General features: G+C 40.8%; 1 long non-coding RNA gene across 1 annotated transcript; it reads right to left on the reverse strand.

Annotated features, from left to right (window-relative positions):
• Positions 1-4,369: 4,369 nt before the first annotated feature.
• On the reverse strand, positions 4,370-13,730 carry LOC117667501 (uncharacterized). Its single transcript, XR_004592055.3, has 3 exons — positions 13,641-13,730; positions 6,866-6,945; positions 4,370-6,108 (listed from the first exon to the last, which is right to left on the reverse strand). It is a non-coding gene; the product is annotated as an uncharacterized LOC117667501 (long non-coding RNA).
• Positions 13,731-20,408: the final 6,678 nt, after the last annotated feature.

Here is a 20,408-nt window from a genome sequence, read left to right on the forward strand (position 1 = left end):
ATAAGAATTATAGGTAGTCCTCGACTTACAGCCACAGTTGAGCCCAACATTTCTGCTGCTAAGCCAGTTGTTAAGTGAGTTTTGCTCCATTTTACAATCTTTCTTGCCACAATTGTTAAGTGAATCACTGCAATTGTTAAGTTAGTAACATGGTTGTTAAGTGAATCTGGCTTCCCCATTGACTTTGCCGATCAGAAGGTCACAAAAGGGGATCACATGACCCTGGGACACAGCAACGGTCATAAATACGAGTCAGTTGCCAAGCATCTAAATTTGGATCATGTGACCATGGGGATACTGCAACAGTCATAAGTGTGAAAAGTGGCCATAAGTCACTTTTTCCAGTGCCGTTGTAACTTTGAATGGTCACTACATGATCTGTTGTAAGTCGAGGACTACTTGTAGAGTATGGCATTGGGAAAAATGATTGCAGAAATCAGCACAATATAAATCCAATGTATCCTTGTGGGATTTGACGGTAATCTACTCCTCCCTTGGATGCAATCACTCCATTTCGCCCGGCATCTAATAGGAATGTCTGCAGTATAGAAGTCAATTGACCTAACATGATTCCCAGAAAAAGAAGCTTAAGGTGTCAAAAGCTATAAAAAGGGTGATTTAATTATTCTTTGCTGGCAAAAAACAGCTACCAGTAGCGGGCTACAGCCAGTCTGTTTTCAGCCAATAATTTGCAATTGCCAATAGAAAACAAGCCTGCTCAACTGCCAGGTCTGTTTTTGGCCAGTAAGAAAGGAACAAAATGTGCTTTTGCAGTGTTTGAGCTTGCGCAGTGATGCCACTATGGAAGCCCTGCTAATGCTGCATCATATGACACTGGCGTGTAAAGAAGGAGCTGACAGGGTGATGTCACTGCGAAGCTTACTATAGCTCAGTGTTCCCCAACCTTGGCCACTTGAAGATGTGTGTGTTGTGGTCTGCCAGCAGCCTGCAGAGCTGGCAGCAGAGTCGGACAGTGAGGAGGCTGGGGAGGAACATAGGCCAGTCCTGGAGCTTAAGGGAAAGCCTGGACGAGAGCTCTACATCAGAGGCAGAGATGGGGCCAGGGCCATCTGGGAGTGATGCATGGACTCCGGAGCCCCCAGAGTCGGACAGCAGAGAGGCAGAGGAACAGGAGGAGCCTGCTCCTAGTGCACACATGCGCAGAGCTGCCAGAAGGCAAGAGCAGCTAAAGCAAAAGGGACAACTTGGGAGTAAGGCCAGGAGATGATTGGCCCCTCCCATAAGGCTTAGAAGAGAAACAAAGGCACTTGGGCCTTTTTGCAGGAAAGCAATGTTGCTAACTCTGTTTCCACTTGGCATCTCTTGTTTGTTTCTGAACTTTGTGAGGCTTTGCCAAGTAAGGCCTTTGGCAGGGTCTATCAAAGAAGATAAAGGTTGGTGATTATCCCGAAGGACTTCTTCCGAAGGACTTGTTTTGCAACTAATTGGGACTCAGCTGGGAATGAACGTAATTCTCAGCTGTTACAATAAAATAGGTTTATCTGGGACTAATTGTGTCTTGTAATGACTCAGTAAGCCTAGGTCACAACAGTGTGGAGTTCAACTCCCAGAATTTCTCTGCCTGGCTGAGGAATTCTGGAAGTTGAACTTCACACATCTTCTAATGGCCAAGGTTGGGAAACACTGCTATAACTTGTCCCACTTTGCTGCAGCACATCTGATCTAGTACAGTGCTGGCATTTGTTTCTTGCAACTTGAATAGTGATAGCAGCAGTAAAAATGTCAGTTTATCCAATTTCACACAGAAGAAGAGAGGGAGAGAGAGAGGGAGGGAGAGGGAGGGGGAGAGAGAGGGGGAGAGGGAGAGGATAGGAGGGAGGGAGAGAGAGGGAGAGGGGGAGAGAGAGAGAGATGGAGAGGGAGAATGTCTGAAATCACCAGGGACTCGTTGGGGACCACCACTTCTTTCCTATGCATTTCCTCAGAATTAACTCACAGCTATGATTGTCAGTCTCCTGTAGGTGCTATCAGTACAGCCACTTCACTGTGTCTCCTTTTTCTTTAAGCCATGTGCTAATTTTTCCAAGGATAGCCACATCCATCAATCCCAAAATGAGAACATATACTTCACGGGTCTGTATTTGTGTCAGAAGCACCTACAAAGCTGACCAAAGGGTGCATCTGGATTGAAAGGATTTGCCAGTGACAACACCGTGGTCCAGGGGATGCCCAATTGCCAAAATTAAAGGTTATCCTCAGTAGTGGGTTCCACTTACCTTCGCTACAGGTTCAGAATCGGGAGTGCGTGGCACGTCTGTGATGACATCCAGGTGAGTGGGCGGAGCCTCCCGCCGCTGCCACTACTGATTCGTCTGAATGGGGGCAAACCAGGAGTGAAATGCTCGGGCGAGTAGGTAACGATGGCAGCGGGCAGTTCAGAGAACTGGTAGCAAAAATCCCTGTCCCCGCCCCCCATGCCCAGCTGAGCCGCGCGACCATCAGAGCCTTTTTTTCCTTTTAAATGGCTCTGACGAGTTGCTAATCAGGCAACTCAGCTTGGATTGCCAGAGCCATGTAAAAGAAAAAAAGTTCCTTTTTTTCTCCCCCCCTCCCGCGCCCCCCCCCCCGCCTCCAGCTTGCCTACCTTAGCTGCTGGTCGCAACACTGTAATACCTGCAATCTATTGCATCAGCAAGCAACTGAATCTTCCTGCCTGCAATCAAGCTCATTGGTGAGCAGCTCTATCTGCAACTTTAAGACTTGTGGACTTCAACTCCCAGCAAAGCTGGCTGAGGAATTCTGGGCGTTGAAGTCCACAAGTCTTAAAGTTGCCAAGGTTGGAGACCCCTGTTGTATTGGGTAAGTTTTTTTCCTCTTTGGGAGCTTAAAAAAAAATAGTTAATTGGGGGGGGGTTAGACCCATTTTGGGTCTAGCACAGCTGCTTTTACATTGTGGGTGAGCCAGTTGTGTTGTATTGTGATTTGTAGGTTAAAAAAGGGCAAAGAAGTGACATTGACTTGGCCACGCCCACCCAGTCACCTTACCACCAAGCCATGCCCACTAATTAAGCCACGCCCACAGAACCGGTAGTAAAAAAAATTAGATTTCACCCCTGGGGCAAACCAGTAGAAACCCACCACTGGTACTCCTCAACTTATCACGGTTTGTTTAGAGATGTTTCAAAGTTACAATATGTGGGGTTCGTTGTCTAGTTTAAAATGATTGCAAATCCAAACTTAAATAAGAAAACAATGGTAATTTTATTTACTACTTTGCAAAGAGGGTTCACTGCGCATACACACAAGTACAGTGGACACTTAAGCCATCAATATACTTTCTTTATATTCCCTATCATCGTCGCAGGTTTGCCTCCCACCTTTTCCTCATTGGCGGAGTACTCAGGTCGTCACAATCTATGCGAGGCGCCTCAAATGAATACATTTTCCACTGCCCGTTATTTACAATTTATCTCTATTAACTATTAGTTTCTAGGGTAGTCCTTTTTGTAGTCCTTCTACAACAGGGGTGTCAAACTCGCGGCTGGATGTGTCGTGTGCTGGCCACGCCTATCCCCAGTTTAGCGAAGGGAAAAAAGTTGTGATATGTCACATTTATTTATTTATTTTATTTATTTTGTTGCATTTCTATGCCGCCCAACTCCCAAGAGACTCTGGGCGGCTTACAACAAAGATTAAAACAATGCGAACAATCCCATAAAAAATGTTAAAAAGAAAAACATTAAAACATTAAAAACTTTAAAAACGTTAAAACGCATGCACTCCAATTCGCGGCCGGGTCTCGCAAGATCATTATAATGAGATCAACGGCCCCAGGCCTGCCGGAAGAGCCAGGTCTTCACTGCTTTGCGGAAGGCCAATAGGATGGGGGCAGTCCGGACCTCAGGACGTAATTGGTTCCAGAGAGCCGGAGCAGCCACAGAGAAGGCCCTCCCCCACGGGCCCGCCAGCCGGCATTGTTTAGCTGACAGGACCCGGAGGAGATCGACTCTGTGGGATCTTACCGGTCGCTGGGAGCTATGTAGTAGAAGGCAATCTTGAAGATAGCCTGGCCCTGAACCATGTAGGGCTTTAAAGGTAATGACCAACACCTTGATTTTCATGTCGTCACAAGTTTGACACCCCTGTTCTACAATTTCTGTAAAAGCAAAACTCCTTTCTCCTTTCCCACACAACAACACTGAAAAAAGTGACTTATGACCATTTTTCACACTTATAAACATTGCAGCATCCCCATGGTCACGTGATCAAAATTCAGACGCTTGGCAACTGACTCATATTTATGACCGTTGCTGTGTCCTAAGGTCCTTTTGCCACCTTCTGACAAGCAAAGTCAATGAGGAAGCCAGATTCACCTAACAACCAAGTTACTAACTTAACAACTGCAGTGATTCACTTAACAACTGTGGCAGGAAAGGTTGTGAAATGGGGCAAAACTCATTTAACAACAGCCTCACTTAGCAATAGAAATTTTGGGCTAAATTGTGGTTGTGTAGTTTGAAGGCTATCTGTAATGCAACCTTCGAGGAGTCTCCTTTCATGTCCCCCTACTTCACGGTGGCAGTGAAGAAATATTTACTATACAGTCTTTCAAGAAGAGTCCAAAAGAAGGCACATTTGTACATGCAAATTTGCATATGCACACATTTGTATATGCAAATATGAGCAATTCATGAAAAATTGAATATGTTGCATTTGACTTATTTGGGTATGGAATCTTTTAAGAATCCTACATTTTCCAGCCAGCTTAATTGAGAAAAAAGTATTTTTGCTCCCTATTATATATGCATACAAACTTTATGAAGTTTTTATCCTATCCATTTTTTTCTAATTTTCTTTTTTCTACAATTTCCTGTGACTATCGAGTTGACATTATAGATGTTAGTATGAGACAATCTAGCTCCATCTGGAGAAGACTCGATGGTTACCGCCATTGGCAGGAAGACTTTCTAATGTGTTCTGTTCCTTGAAGAGTCTGGTAACTTAAAAGACGACTCAAGAAAGAGGTCAAAGCATCAGTAAGAAGGATTTTGTACATCTTGCTGAAATAGAGCTAAGGAACCAACAGCAGTAGGAATAGATGCTACAGCAATTAGTTTGAAAGTGGGGATGGAGACTTAGTAAAGCAAGATGCTTCAAACTGTCCTCTGTAAATTCTCAGTTCTGAAACATATATTCAAAATCATCATTCATCACCCTTTATTAAAGGATTATAACCAGTAATTGTACTGTCAGCACTTCAAGCTGCATTTACTCTAGTGCTGACATAAGAAGGAGAAGCGGAGGCATCTGGAAAGGGACGTTTGACTTTTCACCTACTTATTTTCCCTGGAGATAATATCCCCTAGGAGATGGGATGGGAGGGGGGAAATTCCTTTGAGCTGGAGCAGTAGATTAGGGGTAGAGTGACTTGGAAGATGGCCAATGAGTGCAGAGGAGTGGGAAACGGAAAGGGAGGGTTTTGGGTCTGGAAGTCAGTGTTGGCTACGATGGAGTCGGAGTTAGAATGTTGTGCTTAATAAATGGGAGTTTTTCATCAAAGACTTTGTTTGAAATGCAATTTATTTGAGACGACCTCGAAACCTGACACGTACATTGCCAATAAAGTTTAATTTTAATCATTAACAACATAATAAGCCTATATCAGTGATTCTCAAAGTGTGGTCTGGGAACACCTGAGATCCTTTCAGGAGATCTGCAAAGTCTAAGGAATAAATATTTTAACACTTCTCAGATTTAATTTCTAATACAGTACTTATCAATAGATATAAACCACATAAACCAAAGCTTTGTGGGTCCTCCACCATTTTTAAAGTTGGAAGAGGTGCTGACAGCAAAACGTTTAAGACCCACTGGCTTAGATAATATTTATTTGCAAACAGGAGTGTAATTTGCAAATCTGCAACATGGCAGGTGTGGCTTCAAAATCAAAGTCCAAAGGTGCTGTCATCTTGCAGATTTTGAACCCTGCTGGACTTTACAAAATATACCAAAGGCATTTCCATTCACACAATTTTAGAACAAAATACAGAGGTAATTTCATGCCCCTGCTGTTTCTGTTTCTCAGTCCCACAAAAGCAGTTTGAGAATGAATGGGGACTTCTGGTAAAGTCACTTCTTCTGCTGTCACTGAAAAGAAAAAGGCAAAAAAATAATAATACTGTTACTATCGCGACCAAACTTCCATCATCCTAACTTCAAAAAAAGGTTCTTCAAAAGTTTAACAAGCATTTTTTTATAAATCCCATATAGCAAATTATCCAGTTCACTTTCTTGGTTTATCATTTGAATATCCCTTTTAATGATTAAAACATCAGCCAGTTCCTGTTGTATAGCTAGTGTAACATCTTTTCCCATGTCATTCTCATAGCCTGTCATTTGTTAATCCACTTTCAGCAGTTCTCAATCTTGCCAGGTAAAACTTGTTCTTCTTCCATAATATTTTTAGGCAGGGCTTCCATAGAGGCAACTGTTTCTGTTGACACTATTAGTATGAACCTTTGAGTCCATTTTTCCTATTCTATTCTATTCTATTCTATTCTATTCTATTCTATTCTATTCTATTCTATTCTATTCTATTCTATTCTATTCTATTCAATGGTAATTCAAGTTTATGTGTTCCTCTCTTCTAATTATAAACTTTAGTTCCCGCTGCTGTCCAATTTTTCAAATCTTATATTTTTTTAAACAAAAATCAAAAGAATCTCCATGGGAAGAATTCTGCATGATTCATTCCAAAATCTTATTTCAAATTCATTTGGAGCCTTAAGCCATTTTTAACTTTCTAAAATCAAAATAATCATTTTGTTGTTTATTCTTCCCCCTCCTTTAAGTTCTTAAACTTGTAATTAAAACTTTATTTGACTATGGATTGACTGAGACTCACCTGTCCAACAGGTAGTCCTCATTTAGTGACTGTTCAGAGTTATTACAAGAGTGAAAAAATAACCTTGCGATCAGTCCTCCCTGTAAAGCAAAGGAAAGCTGAAGTAAGATCGTTAACTACAGTGGTGGTTTCACTTATTAACTGCTTCACTTAACAACTGTGTTATCAATCCCAACTATGGCCTCTACCTTTACTCCAGGGGTGAAATCTAAAATTTTTTGCTACCGGTTCTGTGGGCGTGGCTTAATTAGTGGGCGGGGCTTGGTGGTACAGTGACTGGATGGGTGTGGCCAAGTCAATGTCACTTCTTTGCCCTTTTTTAACATACAAAACACAACACAACACAACTGGCTCACCCACAATGTAAAAGCAGCTGTGCTAGACCCAAAATGGCCCCGCAACAAGCAGGAACCTCACACAGCCACAAAAAGCCCCCCCAAAAAAACAACTTTCACACTTTACCCACACAAAATTCCACATACAGCTTTGTGAGATTTTGTGTGTTTATGTAGTTAGAGTGAAACACTACAGAAACACACTAAATCTCAGAAAGCTGCACAAATATTATTTTATTTTAATTTATTTTTATTTTTATATAAAAGCAGCTAAATTTAAAACTTCCTAAACTTTAAATGGCTAGGTCTAAAAAAAGAACAACTAAAAAAAACCCCAATTAACTATTTTTTTAAAAGCTCCCAAAAGGGGAAAAAAACTTACCCTATAGAACAGGGGTCTTCAACCTTGGCAACTTTAAGACTTGTGGAATTCAACTCCCAGAATTCCTCAGCCAGCTTTGCTGGGAGTTGAAGTCCACAAGTCTTAAAGTTGCAGATAGAGCTGCTCACCGATGAGCTTGAGTGCAGGCAGGGAGATTCAGTTGCTTGCTGATGCAATGGATTGCAGGTATTACAGCAAGCGGCAGGCGTTGCGACCAGCAGCTAAGGTAAGCAAGCTGGAGGCTGGGGTGGGGGGGGAGAAAAAAAAGAAACTTTTTTTCTTTTAAATGGGTCTGACAATCCAAGCTGAGCTGCCTGCTAATTAGCTGGGATCGTCAGAGCTTGGCTCGTCAGAGCCATTTAAAAGGAAAAAAAGGCTCTGATGATCGCGCGGCTCAGCTGGGCATGGGGGGTAGGGGCAGGGATTTTTGCTACTGGTTCTCTGAACTGCCCGCTGCCATCACTACCTACTCGCCCGAGCCGGTCCGAACCGGGAGCATTTCACCCCTGCTATACTCTATAAACTCTGCTCAGCATTTATTTCTTCTTGGTTAGCTCCTGCTTTTGCAAAAGGAAGGGTTAGTTAAGGAAAGCCAAATACAACAAATTTCTTAACATAAGGATGGTTTTGTGTCTTGTCAGTCCATGACTCTAAGACCAGCCCTATATGAAATTAATGTACATCAAATTCTATCCAATTATAAATAGAAACAACAGCTTCATCCTTAGTCTACTTTAATGTGCTTCTCATAGCAATCATGGAGGGGAAACTGAGGCCATTCCTTCTGCAACCTGACTTTGCCCTTACAGTCCTGCAGACTTTGAAACTACAGCCCATCATTTTTTATTCTCAATTTTACAGCTTTCTGATATCTACTTTCACCTCATAACCCATTTAATAACAAAGTTCTCCGTGCACTTGGCTTTTTTTAAAAAAACTTAAATTATTCATTCTCTGACAGAGATCCATCCATTTCCCTCCAGACAATACATTTTTGCTTTGCAGTCTGTTATATTTGACAAGGGTTAGTGAGTTAATGATCTTCTTACTTTTAGAGTAGTTGTGCTTGATCAATAACCATAACAAAGAACATTCATTCATTCAAAACATTTGTATAGCTGCCCATCAGATATGAAACTCTGGGCTGCTCTCAATCAGCAGCTAAAAACAACGTTAATATATCATTAATGTTTACATACACTGTATCTATTAAAACCACCAACATTAACTTTATTTTAAAAACATTTATTATAAACTATTCAAAAAAACAGATCTAACAAAAGAGAAGGTGGAGTTACATTATATATAAAAGATCAATACTTCTCTATAGAAATACACAAAACCAAGAATAAAAAACTCCTAGAATCCATATGGGTCAATATAAACGGGGGAAAATGACATTGCTTAGGCCAGCCAACCAAACAGAAGAAATAGATGAACTCTTTGCTAACCAATTAACAAATGTATGTAGGAAACATACTACAGTAATAATGGGAGACTTTAACTACCCAGATATCAATTGGGAGACAAACTTTGTAACAAGTGGGAGATCGAACATATTCTTAATCAGTTTAGCTGACAACTTTATCATCCAAAAGGTAGAGGAGAGAACTAGAGGAAAAGCTATACTGGACCCAATTCTTACTAATAGAGAAGTGAGAGAGGGAGTTGAAGTTTCCAGAACCTTAGGTGAGAGTGACCACATCATATTGGAATTCAATATAATGCAAACACAAGTAATAGAATATAATCCAACCAGTGTCTTAAACTTTAAAAGAGCTGATTTTAACAAACTGAGAGAGATCCTAAGAAAAATTGATAGAAATCCTAAAGGGAAAAACAACTCAAGAAGTATGAGAAACTCTGAAAAATATCATTATAAAAGACCAGTCTAAAACGATACCATTGAAAAAGAAACACAAGAAATCCAAGAAGAAACTAGCTTGGTTGCATCAAGATCTCTCTGATAAACTGAAAGACAAAAAGGATAAGTACAAAAAATGGAATGAGGCTGATTATGTTGGTCTGTGATTCTGAGGGAAAATGATCCAGAGGAATGGATCCATCCCTGAATGGAACAAGCAGAGTAACTGAAATTCACAAGGAAAGAAGAATTCTCTCAATTTTTCTAAAATATGGTCTATAGGTAAGCGTTCCAAATCTTTCCAATTGAACATAGCTTCCAGAACTTGGCTTTTGTACTACAACTGAGCTGATGATATTCCCAGGCATATGAAATGCTGTTAATATTTTAGATCAGAATTTAAATTGATCATATTTAGATAATTAATAGAATGCTGGAGGCATATTCTATTAATAAATTATGACGGTTTCTTGTGTCAGTTCAAACTTGCATTTCTTGCATTTAGAAAAAATGCATGAATACATTGACAGAACATAATCAGCCTAATTACTGAATTAACCCATTTTCAGCATTTGTGTAATTTGTTGAAGCATGAATTAGCTAAACAGTTAGAGTTTGCATGACATCCTGAACCACAAGAAAACTAAATTTAATATCAACCTTGTACATTTCCTAGATTTTTCTCCTCGCTTCTTCGTTTCTCTTTAAGTTTTCTTGACATTTTTAAAAGCTTCATTAACATTTTACCCACCATTCCAACATGTTTATTTGCATTTAATCTGCAATGCAGAGATTTTACCCATAAACTAGTTAGAAAGTTGTTTATTCAAGGTTAAAGGGAGATGATTAGCCTTTGGAATGTAGGAAGTTAGCACCCATCCCTCTCCTAGGAAAATGAGATATTTTAGAAAATATTAACAGGGCAGGATATTTTCCCTAAAAGGGAGGCAGAATCTCAGCCCGCCCCCCGCCCCACACACCTTTGTCAATGGGTCATTATGGCCTGGGCCAATCTATTCAACATAACAAAGATCTACCTCCTTCAGGCAGAGCCATAGTAGGAATTGCCCAAAGCCCTTTCATTACATCATCACCCAGCAAGATTCAACCAAACTTAACACAGAGACAACCTAAAAAGCTGGCTATGACCTCTGACAGCAACCAGTTAGGATACTCTTCTTGTGCCCCAGGAAGTTCAAAGCCAGAGGGGGTATAAAACCCAGGGACTCTCAGCATCCCTTTCCTTTTCTGCCCAGGATCTCAAGCCATGTGATCCTGTTCATCAATAAACCTTTCCAAGCAACTTCCATTAATCCAGTGTCTTTTTCCCCACCTGGAACTGAATCCAGAAGGATATTTCTTCCAACAGGAAGGATTAGGAGATTAATTTGCCTCAGTCTACCAAACATTTAGTGTTTGTGCAATCCTGACTGAGATTAGACATGGATCAATCAATACATTTCTAATTGTTTGAGACTTAAACACTGTATCGAACAGACAGAACAGAATTACAGAATTGGAAGGGACCTTGGAGGTCTTTTAATCTGACCCCCTGCTCAAACAGGAGACCTTATACCATTTCAGACAAATGGCTGTCCAATCTCTTCTTAAAAACTTCCAGTGTTGGAGCATTCACAACTTCTGGAGGCAAGTTATTCCATTGATTAGTTGTTCTAACTGTCAGGAAATTTCTCCTTAGTTCTAGGTTGCTTCTCTCCTTGATTAGTTCCCACCCATTGCTTCTTATCCTGCCTTGGAGAATAGGTTGACCCCGTCTTCTTTGTGGCAGCCCCTTAGATATTGGAACACTGCTATCGTATCAGCCCTAGTCCTTCTTTTCATTAAACTAGACAGTATTTTTCCAATTTCTGTTTGTTTTAAATTTGTTTTTTGAAAGTTTACATTGTTTAGTATGTACAACTGTATAGGCAATATATATTTCACTATTATATTTCTTTTGTAAAAGCTTCCTTAATGAATTGCGTTATAGTATTAGTGCAAACTAATCTGAAGATCCGCCCTGGGTCTTCGGAGAGGGGCGGCATATAAATTGAATAAATAAATAAATAAATAAATAAATAAACTGATAATTTTTTAAAGGATAATTGGCTTGATGTTTAAAACTATGAAATAATTATATCACTTATTCTAATTTATCTTCTTGGAGATATTTGCTCTATTAATGTTTTAATGCATTGGGATTAAGAGACATGGAACAGAGGATTGTGTCTGAAATGAAAAAAAAAAAGATACACCATTGGAAACAATGGCAACACAAAACATGCCTTTGCTCTCTTTTACTTCTAAGACCATAGAGGTTGTAGACAGCAGCCCAACTTGGTGCCACGCACCACAAGCTGCAGAAAAATTGGCCAGGGAGATGATTTTTAAAAGATAACCATAAAAATGTTCATAGAAAATAGGTAGCAGGGTACAAATAGAGCCAAATTGAGACGTGGCTCAAAAACAGCAACTGTGAGAGGGACCTTGGAGTCCTAGTAGAGGATCACTTGAATATGAGCCAGCAATGTGCAGCAGCAGCCAAAAAACACTAATACAATCCTGGGTTGTATAAACAGAGGCATAGAATCAAGATCACGTACAGTATTAGTACCATTTTATAAAGCCCTAGTAAGATCACACCTGGAATACTGCAGCCAATTTTGCTCACCACACTACAAAAAAGATATTGAGATTTTGGAAAAGTTCAGAGAAGAACAACTAAGATGATTAAAGGCCTGGAGACCAAAACATATGAAGAATGGCTGCCGGATTTGGATTTGGCTAGTCTAGAGAAAAGAAGAATTAGGGGTGACATGATAGCAGTATTCCAATATTTGAGGGGCTGCCACAAAGAAGAGGGAGGTCAAATTATTCTCCAAAGCACCAGAAGGTAGGACAAGAAACAATGGTTGAAAACTAATCAAAGAGAGAAACAACCTGGAATTAAGGAGAAACTTCCTAACTGTGAGGACAATTAACCAGTGGAACAGTTTGCCTTCAGAAATTATGGGTGCTTCATCACTGGAGGTTTTTAAGAAGAGACTGGACAGTCACTTATCTGGAATGGTATAGGTTCTCCTGCTTGAGCAGGGGGCTGGACTAAAAGACCTCCAAACTCCCTTCCATCTTATTCTATTCTATTCTATTCTGTTCTATTCTATTCTGTTCTATTCCGTTCCGTTCCGTTCCGTTCCGTTCCATTCCATTCCATTCCATTAAATAAATATTCCTTTCAAAGATTGCTATGGGAATTTTGCTCACTGCCTAAACTGAGGAAGCATTGATCAGGATTTTTTAGTGAGGAGGCTCTAAGCCAAGACTGGTCTGGGGAGGCTTCTCTTCTGTAGCTTGGTGTACCTGTATCCTCTGAGCAATGTTAAGCAGTTGGATCAAGCCATCCTCCCGCCCTCCGCCCCCCCCCCCCACAAAACCTGAAGTGATGCAATGTCAAAGGAGGACAGTGGTACTTTTCAATAATTACTTTGCAATTCAAAGTATCAGGGCTCATGGCTTTGGGATGAAACAGATGCCAACTTTGCAAAACGCAGGGAGCCACCTGAACAAATAAGCTACTTAGTTCCACAGGAAGTTAATATAATTTATCTCCCATGCATTGAATAGTTTCTATCAGACCAGAAATTACAATTTGGCAGCAGATTTTGAAAGAACTATGGGGCTGCTCACTCAATACTCAATCCACCTGTGGTCCTGGGTTCTCAAGTTGTATCAAACAAAGACATCCACAGAACACACTAAATCAAAACCCAATGGAATAGACTGCAGCACAATAGGATACTGTGTTTGAACTCGGTCAAGGACTCCAATGTTAATTAAAGTAAATTGTTCAAGTGGCCAATCACATTGCCAAACAGTAGTGCATGTCTCAATAAAGGACTAAACTATTGTGTAGTGGGCTTCAGAAGGCAAGAACCAGACCAGCAAAGCTATAGCAGTATTTATTGACTCAAAACGAACTGAGGAACAGCAGGTAAATGCCTGTAATTTATACTCCGGGCCCACAAGGTCTTAACCAATTATAATGCTTGAAAAACCCATCCAAATATAAATGTTCAAAGTTTCTCTCCAAAATAGTTAGAGCTAACAATGAGGGTCATTTAAAGGATGGTTTCACTTTAGCAGGGTTAACACAACTATATACACTCAATACGTAACAAAACTGGTCTCACAAACCTGCAAATCTGACTGCTATTCAGAGGGTGACAAAATATGAGGTGAGGACTTCTAAGCAATTCTTCAACATGCACCGACAGAACTCATGCGAAATCTGCCAGGAGAGATGTAACACTTTGAAAGTTAATTACCTGTATTAATAGGAGATTAAACAGTGCTGTCACTATGGGTAGGTGGAAAGCTGCACAGAACTGTTTTGTGCTATTGCATTTATTTCTGGATTATTTTTGCATGACTGGCTGCAGTGGTGGGTTTCAAAAATTTTTACTACCGGTTCTGTGGGTGTGGCTTGGTGGGCGTGGCATTGCTTGGTGGGTGTGGCAGGGGAAGGATACTGTAAACTCTCCATTCCCACCCCACTCCAGGGGAAGGTTAGTGCAAAATCCTCATTTCCTCCCGATCATTTCCTGGGATTTGGGAGGCAGAGAATAGATGGGGGCAGGGCCAGTCAGAATTTTTACTACCGGTTCTCCAAACTACTCAAAATTCCAGCTACTGGTTCTCCAGAACTGGTCAGAACCTGTTGAAACCCACCTCTGGCTGGCTGGGCTTTGAGTAGAACGGGCATTTAAAAAAAAAAGATTTTGCTTCATTGTGAAAAAGGCCTGAAATCAGACTTGGTTCAAAAGTGAGTCTAACATCTCTCCAGACATAACTTCGATCTTTTAGAAGCCATCATTTTCTTCCCCAATTCTGCAGCATCTAAGCAGTCACCCGTTCTCTTTGTAGCCTCTCAACTGAGTCAGCCCAACAAGAGGTTGCGTGCTTCAATGATCTGTTTGCCGATCTCCCAGCTGGTTGCTAATTTCCGATTCAAATGTGCCCACCATTTTAATGAGGTACGCTTCCTGTTGAGTCAGACTTTGGGATATAGCAATCAGCCTACTGTTCTGAATCCCACTGTAATTCTGCCTTAGAAATGAAAGGGGGAGGAAGGAGAAAGTGGTGGAGAAAGAGACGTGACAGAATAGTCTTCTTGAGCCATTGTAGGTATATATATAGAGAGAGATCTAAGGGGATGTGGAAGACCCCATAACTATAAATTACGTTCAGAAACCCTGCTTAAGGGGGCTGTTGACAGCAATGACTAAAAACCCTTGTAGTTGGCAGGTTTCCCCTGCCAAACAATGTGCATCAGCCAATTTTTTCACACCACCCACCTTCGGCCGCCCACAGAGAAAGAAAGCAACAGTAGAAAAGGAGAAACGGGGCCCAACTTCTGGATGGGCCAGAATTGAGGTGCATAATGGTGGCAGAAGATATAGGGTGCATGGCCTACTGCTGCCCCAGTGGGATCTCATCAAGAGGCAGATTCAGAGACATGAAGGGAAAGCATGAAGGGAAATAACACTCTAAAGTTCAGCCTTCCAACCTTCTGGAGAACTTTTTGATGATGACCTCAGATGGGGCACAGCTGATGATATCATCAGATCCATTTGTCTGGAATGATAATAGGGTCTCCTGCTTGAGCAGGGAATTGGAGTAGAAGACCTCCAAGGTTCCTTCCAACGCTGTTTTTCTGTTAATTATGGTCAATTTTCAGGACTTGTGGGGTGGGTTCTGGGAGGCACAACATTCTCCCTCTTACCCCTCCCTTCTGCTGCCAGCAAAAATTAGCCATTTTAGCACCACATATCAGTAGCATAAGTTCATTGGCTCCCTGGCCTTCACTATCCCTGGGTCTCTTCAACAATTCCTTTCTGGCTGTGACCATGGGACTGAGATTTTCCAAGTAGAAATTGTGCAAAAAATATTTACCCAAGTTAGGAGGCCAGGCAATTTTCTTGGTTTCAGAAAGAAGAAAGCATAATGCAATTGTTAAACCCATCTCTGTTGTGCGCCTTATGATTTTTGCCATTATTATTTTTTGTAGCTATCTCATTAAACCTAGTTGGTCACCCTCCCCTTCTTCAGCTCCTTTCTCAGAAAATCATAAGCAATTAATTTTTGGTGAATGCAGATGTTTCTCCATATGCCTGCGTGGACTCAACATCATTGTTCAGAGCAGGTTGTTTCAGGCTGAGGAGCAGCTCTAGTACTTATTTTTAATTTTATTTATGGCATTTGTATGCCAACAGACTTTAGAAAGAGTGGTCTGGTTTGAATATTGTAAAATTGAACAGAAATGTCTCAGACTATGGCATTTCAATACATCCCTGAGATTTTTATTTATTATTTAAAGGACTTCTCTTCTACCTGTCACCCAGGAAAAGCTTCTGGAACATCTTACAGATAATAAACATTGAAAGGTACCCTGTATAGAATTCATACTCTCAATTTAATGAGACCTGTCATTAAAAAAAAGACATGGATAGGTTAAAAAGGGAAATGCCGTTACCAATTGTTAAGGTCGTACAAGTCCTAAGGCATTCAGCAGGAAGTTTTTCTTTATTTATACATATAACCAAATTTCTAGAACCATCCAAGTCAATAGTTTCTGGCAGTTTACAAAAAAATAACAACCAGCCAATCAAAATCCCCAATAAGATTTGTCTTTTTTCTTCACTGCTGAAAACAAATTTCTCCTTCACCACCCCCCAAGAAAAAAAATCTGGAACAAAGAAAATCAAGGTATAATTTGTGGATCATATATTTTGTGGACTGAATTTAAGAGAGGGAGTTTAGCTATTTTGAAGGAATAAAGGATTGTAAGGTTTTTGTCCCTCTCTGTAAACCTGGGAAGAATAATTTGTGCCCTCCATCACCTACCCTCCACAACAACTCATTTGCAGCCCTCTATATTCCTTTCAGAGTAAGTGGGAGCTAAGTGGCAGACTGCGAGTTCAAGTCCCACCTTAGCGATGAAAGCTACCTGGGTGAGTTGGGCCAGTTACTCTCTCTGAGTCCAATCTACCTCACAGGATTGTTTTTGTGGGGAAAATAGGAGGAGGAAGGTGTATTGGATATGCTTCCTGCTTTGAGCTATTTATAAAAATAATAAAGGCGGGAAATAAATAAAAGAAATAAATATTTTCCATTCTATTTTTATTACAAGTATTCCTCAACTGATGACCACAATTGATCCTAAAATTTCTATCCTTAAGAGACAGAGTTGTTAAGTGAATTTTACACCATTTTATGACTTTTCTTGCCACAGTTGTTAAATGAATCACTGCAGTTGTTAACTTAGTAACACTGTTGTTAAGTGAACCTGGATTCATAAGTCACTTTTTTCAGTGCTTCTTAGCAAACCTGGGCAAATTGAACTGTCCATTCTAGATGGATAAATACATCTTTTTTTTCCTTTTTCTTTCTTTCTTTCTTTCTTTCTTTCTTTCTTTCTTTCTTTCTTTCTTTCTTTCTTTCTTCTTTCTCTTTCTCTTTCTCTTTTTCTTTCTTTTCTTTCTTTTTCTTTTTCTCTTTTTCTCTTTCTCTTTTTCTTTCTTTCTCTTTCTTTCTCTCTCTCTTTCCTTCTTTCTTTATTTTTTCTTTCTTTCTTCCTTCCTTCCTTCCTTCCTTCCTTCCTTCCTTCCTTCCTTCCTTCCTTCCTTCCTTTCACCAACCACAATTCACTTCCATAGACGTGCTGGATCCAAGGAAAATTTTACCTAGGCTTTTATCCTATTATTCATTATAAGAATCTTAAAAGCAGTTGACAGCTATATAGACATACAATTACAAGATAAAAATAGCCCCTTTGAAAGACAAGAGAAAACCAAACAGAAAGATTTTTTAAAAGACATCAGAGTTGTCTCTAAAAGACATCAGGGCCATAAAAGAGAGGGAAAATTTTGCAAAGCCAGTTAAAAAATACAATACAATGTAGGATCCAAGGACCTCCTCAGGGTGGTGAAATTGTGTTAAAAAAAAAAAACCGTCAAGATGGCAACCACTGCTGCAATCATAAAAAGATAACAGAACATAAGCATTAGAACATAACTGAATTGGGTGGCCAATAAATTTAAAGCCATCATCATTCATCAGTATCCTTCTGGATTGGATCCCTGGCCTGTCTAACTCAGAAATCTGTTCTCCTAGAGATCAACAGCTGCACAAATTAGTAGCCTACTAGTCTCCAGCAGATGGCCTTCAGAAGTAGTCACACTGCCATTAAAAGTAATGGCGTTGGAACCTGAGGACTCCCATGAATTGATCTAACCCTTTTTCTAAACCAGGAAAACTGGTAGTCAGCAACAATCTTTTTTTAACACACAATGCAACACACACAGCGATGGACTGCTGGGGGTTCACAGGGGTTCGGGAGAACCTCTAGCTAAGATTTGGTGCAGTTCAGAGAACCCCCAAATCCCAAATCCTGGCTGACCCCGCTCACCCACCCCGCCCTCCTAGGAGTCCCCATGCGGCCTGTTTTGGATGCAGGTAAGTGCAAGGCGCGCGCAGAGGCTTGGGGAGGGTGAAAAACTGGCCTACCGGAAGTTTGGGAAGACCGGAAATGCGCCCATTTTGCCCTCCCTGGCCATGGTGCAGGTGGCTGACTAGGCCATGCCTACCATGGCCACACCCACCCACAACCGGGCAGAGAACCCCTTGCTAAAATTTTTGAAGCCTCCCCCCTGAACACACATAAAAATGGGCAGGTCTTAATTTTTTATCCCTTCTTCAGATGCCCTTGATAGGACTCCCTCCAAAGTTCACAAGTGAAGAAGTAAATAATATGGTGTCCTTTATGCAGAATTTATGGATGGCTTACCATACGAGTGGTTAGATCAGAAATCCATATATATAAATTTAACAGGCTTTTTTTTTTTTAATGGCTGTAATCTCACAAATTGCCAAATCTTGTGAGATGTTGATATTTTTACATATCCCTTGGGCTTTGGAGTGAGAATTTGCAAGATGTTAATGGTGAGATCACTGAAATTACATGAGAATTGGAAAGAATGTGTGATGTGACCCCAGCATCAGGAGAAACTATATTGCATTTGAAAAGCTGGTCAACTCCTGTCAAAGCAGGCTAAAGTAACTGGACATATTCTGTAAAGCAAGCACACGGCAACAGCAGTTCATGCCTTCATGAAGTTCATGACTATATAGCTGAAATATCACAATATGGTTTACAAAGGACTACTCTTGAAATCCACCTGGAAGCTTCAAATGATTTAGAATTACAGTGATGTATTTACTGGCTGGGACTTGCCACCATGATGTATTTTGTCTTGCCTTGGCTTTCAATTAACATCTGAATGTAAATCAGGTACTGGCCATTACTTACAAAGCCCCACATAGCTTGGCACCAATGTATTTTTAGGAACTTTCTCTAGCTGGAATCGACCTTCCAGTTGTGCTAATAGTCCTTGATTTCTTCAAGAGGCTACCAAGACTTGTTATGTGCTGCTCTTCTGTTTGAACTGATGATGGTTCTTACAACTTTGGCTTCCTGACAACTCTTGAAAGCAGAAGTGTACTAGGCAGCCTTATGTTGAGGTTTATGTCCGAGATGGTGACCGTACTATGGTTGTTAGGTTTTATGGTTCTCTATGTCATTTTGATTCTTTTCAGTGGATGGCTTTTTAATGTTTCATAACTGCTGACTCTAGATTGCCCCGGGTGATAAATCTAATACATAAATCAGTAAGATAGCCCAGTCTCCAGAGGGTCTCAAAAACCTGAATGATATCCCATCCACCCCCACCCCATCTCAGTTAGAAGCATTTCCTTGTTTTTGTAGCAATGAGTGACTTACACTTTCCATAACACTAAAGAAGGCAGGAAGAATTGAGCGGCTAGATTTGGGCTAGATTTGGGCTAGATAGGGCTTCAGGATGTTGACCTTTTCTGAGTGTGGGATCTCCCTCTGAAAGTACAGTTATGTTTCTATTTTTGATTCTGTATCTGGCTTGGTGGTAACATTTACTTCCTTCCTCTTTCTCTCTCTGGTGAAGTACACAGAGAGGGTAAAAGGAGACAGGAGAGAGACAATTGCTTTTAAGAGGTTGAGCAGATGCATGCAAAGTCATTTGAAATGCTTCGTTTAAACGGGGTGCACACAGGCAGCTTTTTCTGGCTGTCTGCAGGCAATTCTGATCAAGCCGGAAACTCACCGGGACTCTTCTGCTTGCAAGGTTCACTTTCTTATTGAGGGAAGACCCCCCCTCTCCTAGAAGAATGAAATACTTTGAAAAATATTAAGAAGGCAGAATATTATATTTTCCTGGATGAGAAATGGAGAAGCATGCTCTTGGAAAGCAGCCCCCACCTTTCTTAATAGCCCCCAGCAGATTTTTTTTTTTGCCCATTGAGAAAGACTAGGCCATCCAGGGGTGAAATGCTCCCAGTTCGGACTGGATTGCCCGATCCGGTAGCGATGGCGGTGGGTGGTTCGGAGAACCGGTAGCAAAAATCCCTGCCCCACCCCCCATGCCCAGCTGAGCCACACGATCATCAGAGGCTTTTTTTTTTACTTTTAAAAGCATTTTTTCTACCACCTCTTCCGATGAAAAAATGCTTTTAAAAGTAAAAAAAAAAGCCTCTGATGATCGCGCGGCTCAGCTGGGATCATCAGAGGCTTTTCAAAGCATTTTTTTCTGCAACCTCTTGGCCGAAGACGTGGTAAAAAAAATGCTTTGAAAAGTCTCTGACGATCCCAGCTGAGTTGCCTGATCGGCAGAGAGGTATTTTTTAAAAAGCCTCTCTTCCGATCAGGCAACTCAGCTGGGATCCTCAGAGAGGCTTTTTAAAAAATACCTCTCTGCCGATCAAGCAACTCAGCTGGGATTGTCAGAGAGGCATTTTTTAAAAAGCCTCTCTGACGATCCCAGTTTTGTTGCCTGATCAGCAGAGGCTTTTCAAAGCATTAGAAAAAATGCT

This window comes from Pantherophis guttatus, chromosome 1 (assembly GCF_059756535.1).
Source record: "Pantherophis guttatus breed Tessera chromosome 1, ASM5975653v1, whole genome shotgun sequence".
In the NCBI taxonomy this organism is placed as follows: Eukaryota; Metazoa; Chordata; class Lepidosauria; order Squamata; family Colubridae; genus Pantherophis; species Pantherophis guttatus.